Source organism: Pectinophora gossypiella, chromosome 9 (assembly GCF_024362695.1).
Source record: "Pectinophora gossypiella chromosome 9, ilPecGoss1.1, whole genome shotgun sequence".
NCBI lineage: Eukaryota > Metazoa > Arthropoda > Insecta > Lepidoptera > Gelechiidae > Pectinophora > Pectinophora gossypiella.
The window spans coordinates 15935639-15950598 of record NC_065412.1 but is presented as its reverse complement, the minus strand read 5'-3'; the positions used below and the strand labels follow the sequence as shown (position 1 = coordinate 15950598).

The 14960-nt window shown below is 39.6% G+C and overlaps 1 long non-coding RNA gene across 1 annotated transcript; it reads right to left on the bottom strand.

The window, feature by feature from the left end:
• Positions 1-11461: 11461 nt before the first annotated feature.
• On the bottom strand, positions 11462-13187 carry LOC126369746 (uncharacterized). Its single transcript, XR_007566758.1, has 3 exons — positions 12829-13187; positions 12543-12775; positions 11462-12232 (listed from the first exon to the last, which is right to left on the bottom strand). It is a non-coding gene; the product is annotated as an uncharacterized LOC126369746 (long non-coding RNA).
• Positions 13188-14960: the final 1773 nt, after the last annotated feature.

Genomic DNA, 14960 nt, shown 5'->3' with positions numbered 1-14960 from the left:
GAAGGATCAATGTGAACTCGAGATTTATTCTCCCCAGTGACTGTGGTCGTGTGGTTCACCAGCTTGATTTTCAGACAGCGAGCACCGGTTCCAACCGGACTTGTACCAATGATTTATTAAATTATCTTAAGTGCAGTTTTCCAACACAGTTGGCTCTACCAGTATAAATGGCGATACGGTTCATCACCTATCACGTTGCTCTCTTAAAAGCTCGGTGAAGCGTGTGTACTTAGTTCATCTTGCGATGGACGTACCTCTGACTACTCCAATTGGGACATACTCGTTATGTTATGGCACTATACGTAGAAGTCGCCATTGGAACAAAATTGTTCCTTGATAGAGTTGTTGTTAGTTGTGTTTTAGAGTTGTTTACTAATGTATTTTTAATATGATTCAAGTGCAATAAAGAGTTTTTGTATTGTATTGTATTCCAGTCATTTCTAACCAGAAATAGAAAGAAAGGTTTTACGTTTGAAAACTACGTCGTATTACGTAAACGCGCAATCGTAGTGCATACGTGACGTAATCTTTATTGGTTTAATTCTGGAGCCTGGTTTCCTCTTAACGACTGGAGAGGAAAGGAAAATACGCAGAGCGCAACCTATGACGTCATAGAGTGCCATAGGGGTACGTAGGGTTCTTCGTTTGACCCAGTAGATAGATAGATAGATAAATCATTTATTTGGTCTACAATCACACATGCATACAATACAAATCAACAATAACACACGCCAGGTATGTGTGCTACTCGTGCAGCAGCACAAAACGGTCATAGCTCAGCGCAAGTATTTGTGCCCTTTCGAGAAAATCGCTGATTTTCAGCTACAACCCGGATAGAGGAAACCGCGGACACGGTAACCGAACTAATTACGTTGATTACAAATAATAATTATTACAGTAGTTAATTTTATACATGTCGTAACAGTGGGGGTGTCGGGTCGTCGTAACATCATCATCAGAATGGAGGGTGGGCGTTTGAAGAGTGGGCGTTAGAAGACAATAATGGCCGTCATCAGTATCACAATCATTTTATTTACTTCCACATAGTTTTTGTATCACGATTAAATAAAGTCACAGCATACAAGTTATAGGTGAGCGACTATAGCACTCCACGTTCCGATCGTAATTATTCGACACGTCCGCTCATGACGATGGTTAGCGGTAGACTGCCCGACTAGAACGGCAGTGCACGTCCGCTCGACACGACGACTCTGTAGTGACTCCCTCGACTTCACGCAGCTCTGGCCGTACGCCACCTTTCGTCGGAGCGTTGCAACTTCATAACGGAAGTGATGTAACTTCATTTTATTTTCCGATTTGATCAATTTCTCTTCTTAATTCATAACTAACGCCGACACGGCCATCCTGCGTGACACACGTCCTCGTGTGTTAATCTGAAACAATATACCACAGCACAGTATCCAAGTTCGCTCGGTCATTCCTGACCTGACATGAGACTCTATAAAGGACTCGTCCGAGCTCTATTTGTGACTCTACATGAGCTCTACTTGTGACTACATGAGCTCTACTTATGACTCTACATGAGCTCTACTTGTGACTCTACATGAGCTCTACTTGTGACTCTACATGAGCTCTACTTGTGACTCTACATGAGCTCTACTTGTGACTCTACATGAGCTCTACTTGTGACTCTACATGAGCTCTACTTGTGACTCTACATGAGCTCTACTTGTGACTTCAGTACACATATCCATCAAGTGGATTTCCCGTGTGCATCACCACACAGAGTAAACAATTTGAAAGAATGCCTCAATCAACATCAACAACAACAATGATCAAAAAAACAAAAAATATCTTAGACTGTTCATTCTACACACACATACACGGGCACATAAATACTCGGTGATAAGTCAACATTGGCAACCATTTGCCACTTTCATAACAGATCACCATTGGTCAACTCAACAAGGTAATCATATACCACTAAAACCAGGTCCCCATGGACCTAAACAATCACCACACCTCCAGTCGCACACCGCGCCCTGAACAGCCTCTAACGGGACTGCAGTTACGACTACGCTGGAGCCACAGTTTGGCAACCATTTGCCACTTTCATAACAGACCATCATTGGTCATTTCCACAAGGTAATCATATACCACTAAAACCAGGTCCCCATGGACCTACACACTCACCACACCTCCAGTCGCACACCGCGCCCTGAACAGCCTCTAACGGGACTGCAGTTACGACTACGCTGGAAATGCAGCACAACAACAAAAGAGAAAATAACAATACCAAAGTATGTGTGCCGTGTAACATCTTATTCACTCTCTAAATCAGTAACATTTAACTCAGAAGGCAATTCGCTTCGAGGCATTTTTTCAAGTCTATTTCACTTAATCATAATCCAAATTATTTTACTTCGCAATGTTTACTTCACTTCATTACGATTTCCAATTTAACTAAAGTTAACTAAAGAGAACTTTCTGCACTATATTCATTTGTATCTTATTAAAACTTCCCATCTCTCAAATCAGGTAAAACAGATACGACTCACCATGACTTATAAGAATTTCCAATAAAAGATCAGCCACTGGTCTTTTGACATGGTTTAGGTCTTCAACAGCAACAGCGCAGCAAGTCCGGCCGGTATACAACGCGCTGCCATGATGTCGTCACTTTACACGGCTACAGCTCAGCCCGCGCCATTGTCATCCCCGCTTGCAATCCACCAATTGCCGAACCAAGTTATAACATGAAACAAAAGAATTCACTGTATTATCGTATTCACAAGACTTTCTTTCAATCGGTTTAAAAAGATTTGATGAACGACGGTAGATTACAAAACACGTTATTTAACGAGACTTAATTATCATGTCATGACTAACCTCCTCCTGCTTGGAGTGAGAAAATACAACTTTAACCACGCAGGTTAAGCGTATCTACACCAATTCGAAATATTTTTAGACCAAAATACAAAGATTTGACCATGATGAAAACAGATTGGAAAACGCGGTGTGATTGACACGGATTGACACAATATGTCTCGTCAATTTTTCTTTTTAAACAAAGGGAAATAATAATTTCCAAGTTAATTTGAAATCAATTTCCTCATTATTAGAAACGAAAATTCACCCAGCAATGAAGTCAATAACAATAAGGTTCCAGTATGAAAACGACTCACCGTAATAACAGTTTCCAAGTTGAGGTACCATAATTTCCAAACACGACTGCATACATTACGGAAATATTGTGATGTTCACCCCATCATATCTTACGGCATGTAGTGATGCCGATCATTAACAAGGTCCAGGTCTTACTTCACATTCTGGTCCATCTCCAAATTCCGGCATGGATGGACACTACATCTTCATCACGTGGTCACACGAATGTGATAATCATCATAATCTTCTCATCATAATCTTCGATAATGATAATCGAAACTTGCATTGTCTTGTTGTGAACGTCGCATCACGTTGTCTTCATCCAAGTCCACTAATCCCACTTCTGATGTCGTAAAAGTGAGGTCGGTCGCGTAACATCATCATCAGAATGGAGGGTGGGCGTTTGAAGAGTGGGCGTTAGAAGACAATAATGGCCGTCATCAGTATCACAATCATTTTATTTACTTCCACATAGTTTTTGTATCACGATTAAATAAAGTCACAGCATACAAGTTATAGGTGAGCGACTATAGCACTCCACGTTCCGATCGTAATTATTCGACACGTCCGCTCATGACGATTATTATTATTATTTGAAAGTTGTGAGGGCCGGACCGAATGCAGCCCGCGGGGTCACTGCGACCTTGACAGATCTATTGTGACCCTAAGTCCCTACATTTAAATATCCTCCTCTAGACCGATCCGTTCGAATAGATCCAACGTCTTTTTGGGAGAAAGCTCCATGACTTCCTGGGGGTCCATTATGTGGCCCCCAAGTGTACGGCTTCTACTATGTATGAGAGCCTCGCAGCTGCATAGCAGATGTAGTGGCGTCTCATCTTCCCCTAAGCAGAATCTGCATAGAGGAGACTCGGTCAGCTCCATTCTGTGTAGGTGCTTATTGAGTCTACAATGCCCCGTGAGGGCCCGTATCAACAACCTAACCTGCCCCCTAGTGAGAGTAAGGATTTTTGATGATAATTTCTTAGAAAAAGGTCTAATCAGCTGCTTTGAATGATTTAGGCCAACTGAGTTGTACCAAAATTTCTTGGATTCATTTCCTAGTCGCACCCCCAGATGATATCTAGAGGTGCTTTTCGAGATCCCGCAGAAGGGTTCGGGTCCGGTTAAACTTGTGCCCGATCCCTCTCTTGCGAGTTCGTCAGCAATTTCATTGCCCTTAATGTTAGAGTGCCCTGGGACCCAGCCTAGTGTTACCGAGTTTGAGGCCCCCAACTTGTTCAGACTATCAATACACTCTAGAGTGAGTAATGAGTCTACTTCAGACGCCGCCACCGCCTTAAGGGCAGCCTGGCTGTCCGACAGTATGAGAATGTTACTGTTTGTGTTCCCCAAATTTTGGTGCACACAATCAATGATGGCATACATCTCGGCCTGAAAAACTGTGGCGTGCGCCCCCATGCTGGTCACCCTCCTTCGCTTGGGGCACCCTCCGTATACACCCGCCCCTGAGAGCCCGTCTCGCTTAGAGCCGTCGGTAAACCACACCCGATCAGCACTGGGAAAGGGCGAGGGTACAGTTCCAGACCACTCCTCTCTCTCTGGTATTACCACCTTGAAGTACCTCACAAAGTTATGAGTCCCGACCATGACGTCTGAGGGCATCGCCATGACCGGGTCAGTCATAAGGTCCTCTTTGAGCTTTCTCATGACAGTTGATCCCCATGTCGTCTTACCCCTTTCCTTAGCTCGGAGCATAGCTATTCTAGCTTCCCCGATTATGTAGAGATGGAGTGGAGGCAGGTTTAGTGCCGCCTCCATTGCTAAGGTTGGTGTGGACGACATAGCTCCCGTTATTATCATACAAGCCATTCTTTGGACGCTGGTTAGGTCCGAAATGTAGGTTCCAATAGATGCCTTTTTGAACCATGCTGCACAGCCGTACGCGAGCATAGGCCTCACCACAGCAGTGTAGAGCCAAAGCATGGCCTTAGGTTTAAGGCCCCATCTTGAACCAGCTAGGCGCCTGCAGGTGCCTATTGCAGATTTGGCTTTTCTTGTGATACTACCTATGTGTTGTGACCATGTAAGCCTTTGATCGAAGGTCAATCCCAAATATTTAACCTCGCTAGAGAAGCCTACTTGTTTTCCGAAAAGGTAAGGAGGTCTGAGTTTGTCGAGCTTTCTCATGTTTGTGAAAGGAACGACTACGGTTTTGCTCGCGTTAACTGATAGTTTGAACTCTAAGCACCACCGTTCAATTCTTTTGAATGCTGATTGCATGAGACTTGAGATTGTGTAAGGGCACTTACCTACTACAGTAACCACCAAGTCATCCGCGTACCCTTGAGTATGATATTTCGCGGAACTTAGCTCGCTAAGTAGACTATCAACTACCAAGGACCAAAGTAAGGGTGACAGGACTCCGCCCTGGGGGCAGCCCTGAGCAACCTTCAGGTCGAGGGTTGTGTCCATGAGCTTCGTTCTTACTATCCTTGTTGTCAACATTGACTCTACCCAGTTTACCGTTGTACTGTCAATGTTGCGGGCTTCCATGCTCCGGATCATGACCTCTGTAGAGGTGTTATCAAAAGCGCCCTCAATATCCAGAAAGGCACATAGGGCAATTTCCTTGTCCTCGATTGCCTTTTCCAGACGATCAGTCAGTTCCATAAGTGCCGACTCGGTTGATTTACCTTTTTGGTATGCATGTTGCCTTACATGTAGGGGATTTAGTTTTATGAATGTGTCCCTAATATGTATATTAATTACCTTTTCCATTGTCTTCAGTAAGAAGGAGGTAAGACTTATTGGTCTATATGACTTTGGTTGTGATGGGTCCTTATCCCCTCCTTTGGGAATGTAGATCACCTTTACCTGTCGCCATAGGCTGGGCAGATATCCCCAGGCAAGACTCGCTCTGAAGATTTTGACCACAGTTCCCAAGATGATGTTCTTACCTTGCTGCAGTAGAGCAGGGAAAATATCATCGACCCCGCTGGATTTGTAGGGCTTGAAGCTGTCGATCGCCCACTCTACCTGCTGAGGTCTAATTACCAACGATGCTCTCCTCCAGTCCTCAGTGCGTGGTCTCCTGGCTTTGGGGGGCCTAGTCCCTGGAGTGCATCCTAGATGGTTTGTCGGGGAGGACCCGGGGAAGTGTACCTGCGCTAGTAGTTTGAGTGTTTCTTCCGCGGACCCGGTAAAGATCCCATCGGGTTTTCTCAAGAAACCTAGATGGGATGGAGGGGCTTTGGATACTATTTTGTGGAGTCTTGCTATGTGAGGGGTACCTTTTATTTCCTCGCAGAATTTTCTCCAAGATCTCCTCTTTACCCTCCTCAGTTCTTTGTTGAAGCCAGTTAGGGCCTTTGCGTGCTCATGACGATGGTTAGCGGTAGACTGCCCGACTAGAACGGCAGTGCACGTCCGCTCGACACGACGACTCTGTAGTGACTCCCTCGACTTCACGCAGCTCTGGCCGTACGCCACCTTTCGTCGGAGCGTTGCAACTTCATAACGGAAGTGATGTAACTTCATTTTATTTTCCGATTTGATCAATTTCTCTTCTTAATTCATAACTAACGCCGACATACATAATATAGCATCACGCCTATATCCCCGAAGGGGTAGGTTGAGGTGTATAATACATACACACGTAGTCACCCCCTCGTTTTTTAGTTTAAGTCCCATGTATAGGGGGCCAGCCTATTGCCATTAACCGGACACAAATTCTGGGAAACACGTGAAAAAATAAGTTTATATAAGTACTTAAGTAATACTCAGAATCATGCGTTACTTTGGCAAATCTAAAATAAAAAAATGAATTTGAATAAGCAGTATCGTTGCTAAGGTAGTGTTGAACGATAAATTTTACACGCTTTACGCCTTATTTATCTAACCTAATTTTTACCTATTTTTTTTATCGGCATCTATGTACCATTATGTCGAATTGTGAGAACCTACCTAATATAAAAAGACTCCTAAAGTTACCAACCTAACCACCTCTCCACACCACCTAACTACCAACCTAAAATCTTCCACCACCTAGACTAAAGACTCACGTAGAGGTTAGTTCTATATAGGGTGTTAGTAACACCGTACAGTCATGAGCAATATCATGTACGCACTTTAGAACCCTGTCACACTATCATATTTGACATTTAATGAGGCTTACGGTTTAAATTGTCAAAAAAGTTACTGTGACATGGTTGCAAAGTCTATACATATTAGTACTCGTGACCGTACCGAATACTGAGGAGAATGATTCGGCTCATGATTCGATGAAAACGTTGGTTTTTTCAAAGGTTTTTTTTACTATATTATCGAAATTTCCTCTTGATATGGACTAAGAGTATTTTTTTTTTAATTTAGGTTAGCAACAGCTTGTTTTACATAAAGATATTAAGTTATAATCGTACAATATACTTACGCCAAATTAGCTATCCACTCTTCTTCTATCGTGTGGGTTGTGAGGTGGAGTACCAACCTCATCAACCCTGGTGTCAGGGTTACTTTTGAGCCGCCAGAGGCCCCTGACATAGCTCATGTAACGACTACTTACTTACATCAGTAAGTAGTAACCGGGACCAACGGCTATCCACTTATAAAATATTTACCTTTATTGTTGAGAGTAGAAACTGCACCCGTCCCGACGAGCTCTGACCTAGTGTGCGCGTGGAAAACGCAAAAAGGGGCGGCCCAAAGAGACCTGGCGGCCCTCGGTTGACCGAGAGTTAAAAATCCTCGGCATGTCATGGGAGGAAGCTACAGAGGTTGCAAAAGATCGCGAGGAGTTGAAATCCTTTATATATATATAACAGCCTCCGTGGTCTAGTGGTTAGAGCGTTAGGCTCACGATCTGGAGGTCCGGGTTCGATTCCCGATGGGACATTGTCGAAATCACTTTGTGAGACTGTCCTTTGTTTGGTAAGGACTTTTCAGGCTTGAATCACCTGATTGTCCGAAAAACTAAGATGATTCCGTGCTTCGGAGGGCACGTTAAGCCGTTGGTCCGGCTATTAGCCGTAAAAGCACCTCCACCAACCCGCAGTGGAGCAGCGTGGTGGAGTATGCTCCATACCCCCTCCGGTTGATTGAGGGGAGGCCTGTGCCCAGCAGTGGGACGTGTATTGGCTGTTGATGATGATGATGATATTATACTATATATAGCTACATATTATAATATATATAGCTGCAAACCCACTGACTGACTGACTGACTCACTCACTGACATAATTGTTCTCCCAGAAGGAGGGTCGGGGGTGAAAATGATGTATGGGGGGGTGTGATCGGGACCTCCCGGTGAGTATGGGAAAACTTCCAGATCTTGGAAAACTGCTCCGCATCAGGGAGACGCCCTACAGTCTGGCGAAACTATCACACCTAGAAAGATTCTTTTTTCACAAAACCTTCTTAAATCTTGGTCAAATTCTATCGTGGGTGAAAAAAAAACAAAATGGCGGAAAAACAAGATGGCCGCCATACAAAAAAATGTTTTTTCAAAAAATGCCTCGGGGGTAAAAACTGTGAATGGGGGTGTAATCGAAACGTATTGTTGAGTATGAAAATACTGTTCGATCTTTAAAAACTGCTCCGCATCAGGGAGACACCCTATGGCCTGGCTAAACTATCAAACATAGAACATTTTTTTTTCCACTAAACCTACTTAATTCCTGGTCAAATTAAATCGCTGGTGATAAAAAATCAAAATGGCGGAAAAAACAAGATGGCCGCCATACAAATTTTTCAATATTCCTGAAAATGCCTCGGGGGTAAAAATGATGTATAGGGGTGTAATCGGAACGTCAAGTTGAGTATGGAAAATCTGTTCAATCTTGAAAAACTGCTCCGCATCAGGGAGACACCCTATGGCCTGGTAAAACTATCGCACGTGGAACTTTTTAGTTTTCACGATACCTATTTAAATCTTGGTCAAATTTAGTTGCCGGTGAAAAAAATCAAAATGGCGGAAAATCAAGATGGCCGCCATACAACATTTTGTTTTTCCAGAAAATGTCTCGGGGGTAAAAACTCTGGACCTCCCGTCGAGTATGGGGAACTTTCCAGATTTTGGAAAACTGCTCCGCATCAGAGATACATCCTACGGCCTGGCGAAACTATCGCACATGGAACAATTCTTTTTACGCACAACGTATTTGAACCTTAGTCAAATTTTATCGCCGGTGAAAAAAAATCAAAATGGCGGAAAATCAAGATGGCTGCCATACAAATTTTTCGTTTTTCCTGAAAATACCTCTGGGATAAAAATTATGTATGAGGGTTTTGATCATCGAAACGTCTTGAAGAGTATGGAAATACTTCTCGATCTTTGAAAACTGCTCCGCATCAGAGCGGCACCCTAAGGCCTGGCGAAACTATCGCATCTGGACCTTTTTTGTTTTCACGAAACCTATTTAATTCTTGGTCAAATTTTAATCTCGGTGAAAAAAAAACAAAATGGCCGAAAAACAAGATGGCCGCCATACAAATTTTTGTTTTTCCAGAAAATGTCTCAGAGGTAAAATTGATGATCGGAACGTCATCTTGGAAAACTGCTCCACATCAGGGAGACACCTTACGGCCTGGCAAATCTATCGCACCTGGTACTTTTTTGTTTTCACGAGACCTGTTTACATCTTGGTCAAATTCTATCGCGGGTGAAAAAAAAGACAAAATGGCGAAAAAACAAGATGGCCGCCATACAAAATTTTGGGGGTAAAAATGACGTATGGAGGGTCTGATCAGAACGTCATATTTCCTATGAAATTACTGCTCGATCTTCGAAAACTGCTCCGCATCAAGGAGACACCTTACGGCCTGGCAGAAATATCTTGCCTGAACCAATAGTTTTTTCACGACTCGTATTTAAATCTTAGACAAATCCAATCGCTGCAGACAAAAAACGAAATGGCGGAAAAAGAAGATGGCCGCCATACAAAATTTTGTTTTTTATAAGGAGGCACAGGGTAGAAATTATATATTATATGGTATTTGATAAGAACGTCATATTTTTCCTCAAAACAAAATGGCGGATAAACCAGATGTCTGCTGAACAAAGTGAGGTAGCCGTTAGAAGTAGTCAGGTTAAATTTATAGTTGCAATTATTTTTTTTACTATATAATTCTTGTAGCCTCAAAAAGAGGCACACCGTTATATTTTGCAGCAAGCTTGCCAATAACTGTTTTTTTTTTCATTCTTATCCGCCGAAAAGGAAAGGACGGATGATTGACAACTGTTAATTATAAAATAGGCATCTCGCTCATTGCAATTCTTTTGGCGTGTGCTGTTAACTTAATTTTGTCGGGTTATATATTAAATTTTAAATTTAAGGTCAATATTAAAGAAGGTTCTTTTTTAATTTTCTGCCTAAAATTAACGTGTATTCCAAAAGTTCTACGCGTTGTTTACCCGTCCCTTTCCTTTTCAACTGATAAGGAAATGACAGGTGTAACTTCAAATACATTTAGATGTTGAGTAGGTACTAGAAACAGCACCAGTAACATTATAGGTAAGTAATAGAAATATTTATAAAAAAAAACTAATGAGATACTCTTCAGGCTATGTTCCCAAAAAAATATATAGATGGCGCTGTCCAGATTTAACGTGATAAATACCTATTTTGTTCTTGCTGCGGTAAATAATTATATTGAAAAAATATAATTTGATGGCAGAGGTATGTATTGTTATATGAATCAGATATGTAGGTATAGAATAGTCTTGCTACCTACCTATATTGCTTTTCTTTATTTTGATCAGAATAATATTAGGTGGAAGATGTGTTGTGCCTGGGTGTAATTACAAGGGTCATCATATATACTCAAAAACAAAGGTAAAACAAGTAGATACATGCGTGTCGTCCATGAAATTGGAAGGTTAAACGAACGCACCTCTGTACAGCGCAATCTATATATTTTTTGGGGAACGTAGCCTGGAAAGTACCTCATTAGTAAACTACCAAAGGATGTTTCATGTGGAAATTCTCAAGAGGTCATAAATTCAATGCCTGCAGGTGCCTACATCAAAATGTAACTAACAACTGGTCAAACCACTGATTGTGTTATCCTATCAGTAGAAATGGCACTTAACAATGTCATTAAACTCTATATTTTTCAAGATAATTTTAAAAAGAAACAACATACATACATACATAAACTCACGCCCGTAATCCCTAATGGGGTGGGCAGAGCCACAAGTAATCAAAGACAACTTACAGCCACTGTTGATACGAAGTCCAAAGATGGATATGATGAACATTATGGTGATAAGGGATCAGCCTATCGCCATAACATTAGTCCATCATGTTAGAGGACACAATCCCTCAAAAGAAACAATTTTGTTTAAAAAAGTAATAAAAGACATATTTTTAGAAATAAGTTTTTTTATTATTATATTTAAAATATGTCATAGGTGCAACTCATACTCATACAAAATATTTCTACAATTAATCAAATAGTTTAATAAAACATCAACTTAACCAACTACTTTCCTCCCCTTCTCTGTTATTCAGAGTGGTTGACTGACAGGCTCACAATCCAAAGTTTGAACCCGGTGTCGACATATCACAAAAATTACTTTGCGATCCTTTGGATGGCATGTGAAGCTGTTGGTCCCAGTTACTACTTACTAATATAAACACATAGTTGTTACATAAACCATGTCAGGGGACTTGGTTTATGTAACAACAGGGTGGCTCAGTAATAATCCTATAACAGGGTTGATGAGGTTCGCCATCCACCTCACAAGCTATGTAATAGGAGATGATGAGATGTATGGTTACATTATTAGTAAGTAGGTATATAAAAACTTAACAATAACATTAAAATATACATAGTTATTTTTTTTATTATCTATTTAATGATAAGGCCGCCTATTGTACTAATTTTATTTCTCTTTTGTTTTGTATTTTGTTTTTTCCTGTTTGTGCAAAAAAGTATTTGTTATGTTATGTTATGATATGATAATATAAAGTGATTTAAGCTCATAGGTAGTTTAACAACATCTATGAACATAAATAGCTACTAACTACATACAATGCAACGGCACACTTAACACAGCTTTACTGTTCACTAAATATTAATGCTTTCGATGTGAGCTCATCCTGCAAACAACCATTCATCTCTAATTCAAGCATCCATCAGGCATCTGAAAGCAAATATGAATGTTCTAAAAATTAATTGTAGTTTTGCCGTCCCTATGGAGTCAATAAATATAAATTAGGCCCTCCATACACATACAATAATATATTGCAGAATATACCTGATTGTAGGTAACAATATTATTTAATGATTGTAACAATATTATTTAATGTGAAAAGATGGAATTTAAACATTGCCAACATTAAATTGAAATTAGAACAATGTTTAATCATAATTATGGCCTTATAGCAATTATGATTCAAACACATAACTTTTAAATGGCACAACATAAATTAAAATCCTTATTATTTTATTACCTGTCTTGGAGATATTTGTTTTTCTGTATAATACCACTTATCACTTTTTTTCCATAAGCCTATGGCCTGTGATTTTGTCTTCTTGAGTGCCTGTTCAAAGATATTCCACAACTTATACAGTCACAATTGTTTCCAACTCTGACTGGAACATTCTTCAGGAGACTTGTTATTGTTGCTCGCATCTCTTAGTACGAGTATGAGTTAGTATGACAAAGTCGATCAGCATCTAACACCTGTAAATAAATAACTTTATAATAACAGTGTCTTTTGATTGTATGTTACTTACATTACAATTTATCAACGCACATTATAGACAAACTTATTATCATATCAGCTCTTTCCAAAACACATAATGATTCTGGAAATTTTTACAGTAGAATGTTGACGCAAAAAACGGGGAAGTACGGCTCGATTCAATGAACTTGTAAACTACAAATTCTAACAAAATAGGAAATAAGTAGCACAGGAAAATATCAAGAGAACTTCAGCAACGAGATCAAGAAAAATATAACAAGGTATTTTTTTTTTCTCGAAGGTAAAGGTAACTACGTCCATACAGCCATGTCTAAGGTATTTTTTTTTTTGCATAAACTTTCGAGTTATGAAGCGGCTTGTTGGCATGAAGCGAAAATAGATTCCGATATAATAACACTGTCGCGAATGTTTTACGACTAACTTAATGCGATCATTAACCACAAAACACCACTTCCACTTCGTGTTAATTATTTAGATTATTCAATGAAGAAAGCAACTGTCCCGTTCCCGCCAAAAAGATAAAAAAAAATAACAACTACGTTCATTTTTTTTTGGTTGTTTTTGTATCGCAAAAAACGGAGAAGTAGGAGTTGGAATCATTAAATAAGGCAAAGGAAACATAACACATACAGCCAAATATACTACGTTAAATTCGTTAAAAACAATAGACTTATTTTCATTTTTTCAAATCGGTAGGCAATGGAATCTACAGGTTACGCTAAGGTATTATGCCATATAGCCTCATCTTCTAATTACCTGGGGCCATAAACTCAAATTATTAACCGGTTTCCTTGACGCCATCGCCTATGGATACACAAAGCTATCTATATTTTTTTGGGGAACGTAGCTTGGAATGTCTGTTATTGTGATACGAATTAAAAGTCCGAATAAACTTTCAAGTTATGTTATGAAGCGGCTTCTTGGTACGTACCGAAAATAGTTAGTACCACTTTGTTTATTGAATATTTATTTATACTATATTTATATATTTTTCCGATACAACAACACTAAAGAGAATGTGTTTTTTTCGATTAATTCTTCACTTCGTATTAAATATTTAGATTATTCAATAAAAAAAAAAAACAACTTTCCCGCCAAAAAACCACGGAAAAATTAATGAAAATACTCAATCTCCGTTGCTTATTTAAAAAAGTTAAATGGTACTGAAGTGACAAAACGAAATTAGATTTTGTTGCTTATTTATTAATTCCATCGATATCTATGCGACCAAGTCAAAAAAATAAGTACCTCAATATTTTCCGATATTGGCTGTTTGAATTTGCTTTGCCAGTATTTCTTTGTTAGGCGCATGGAAAAAAAAAGTAAATTCAGTACCGCTACCGAAACCGTTGGCGCGAAAAAGTGACAAGCGTTTTTTCACTTGTATTCCAAGATTTCCAAAGGTAAGTCGATTTTGTTATTAATAATTTAACAATTATTTATAAATATTTAGGTATATAATAAGGTAATAATCTTTGAAATCGTAAAAAAGTTAGCCATATAAACATAATTAGGTATTATAATTGTAAGATCTTTAACTTTCTGTAGGTACTGATTCTCTTTTTCACATAATGAAAGTGAGAACGTTAAAAGGTAAGTACCTATCTACTTAAAAGCTATAATTCTTATTTTATTGTGTATTAGATAAACACAAATAGTATAGAAGTGGTTTGTTTACAGATGAAGCGTTCAAGCGTTGAGATTCCATCGTGCTCTACAATGCTTCGCCGTCGCGTCGACGACGAACAGCAGGGCCTCTATGACGAGACTGCTGCGACCTGCGTCGGTGCCGGTAAGTATTTAGGTTTTAACGAGCTTAATATCTAATGCACATTTTTTATGTTAAATCCATTTTACGAAACGATCGATTGATTTTTATGTCTAAAATAGCCAGCCGCTTGACATCAGCCGTGGAAAAAACTTTACTTAATAATAGGTATTAGGTACCTAGGTATCTACTTAAATCAATTGTATTGCCCCTACTTATGCTGTGTGACTAGAATAGGCGATAGGTAATTACTATTCATATTTTAGAATATTTAAGTAGGTAGGTACCTATATGAAGTAAGTTAGTTAACTTATGATAAATTTAGATGGTCAGAGAAGTCATAAAACTGTAGATAATAAATAATAATAATAAGAGTGAATCCTTTTTGAATTATA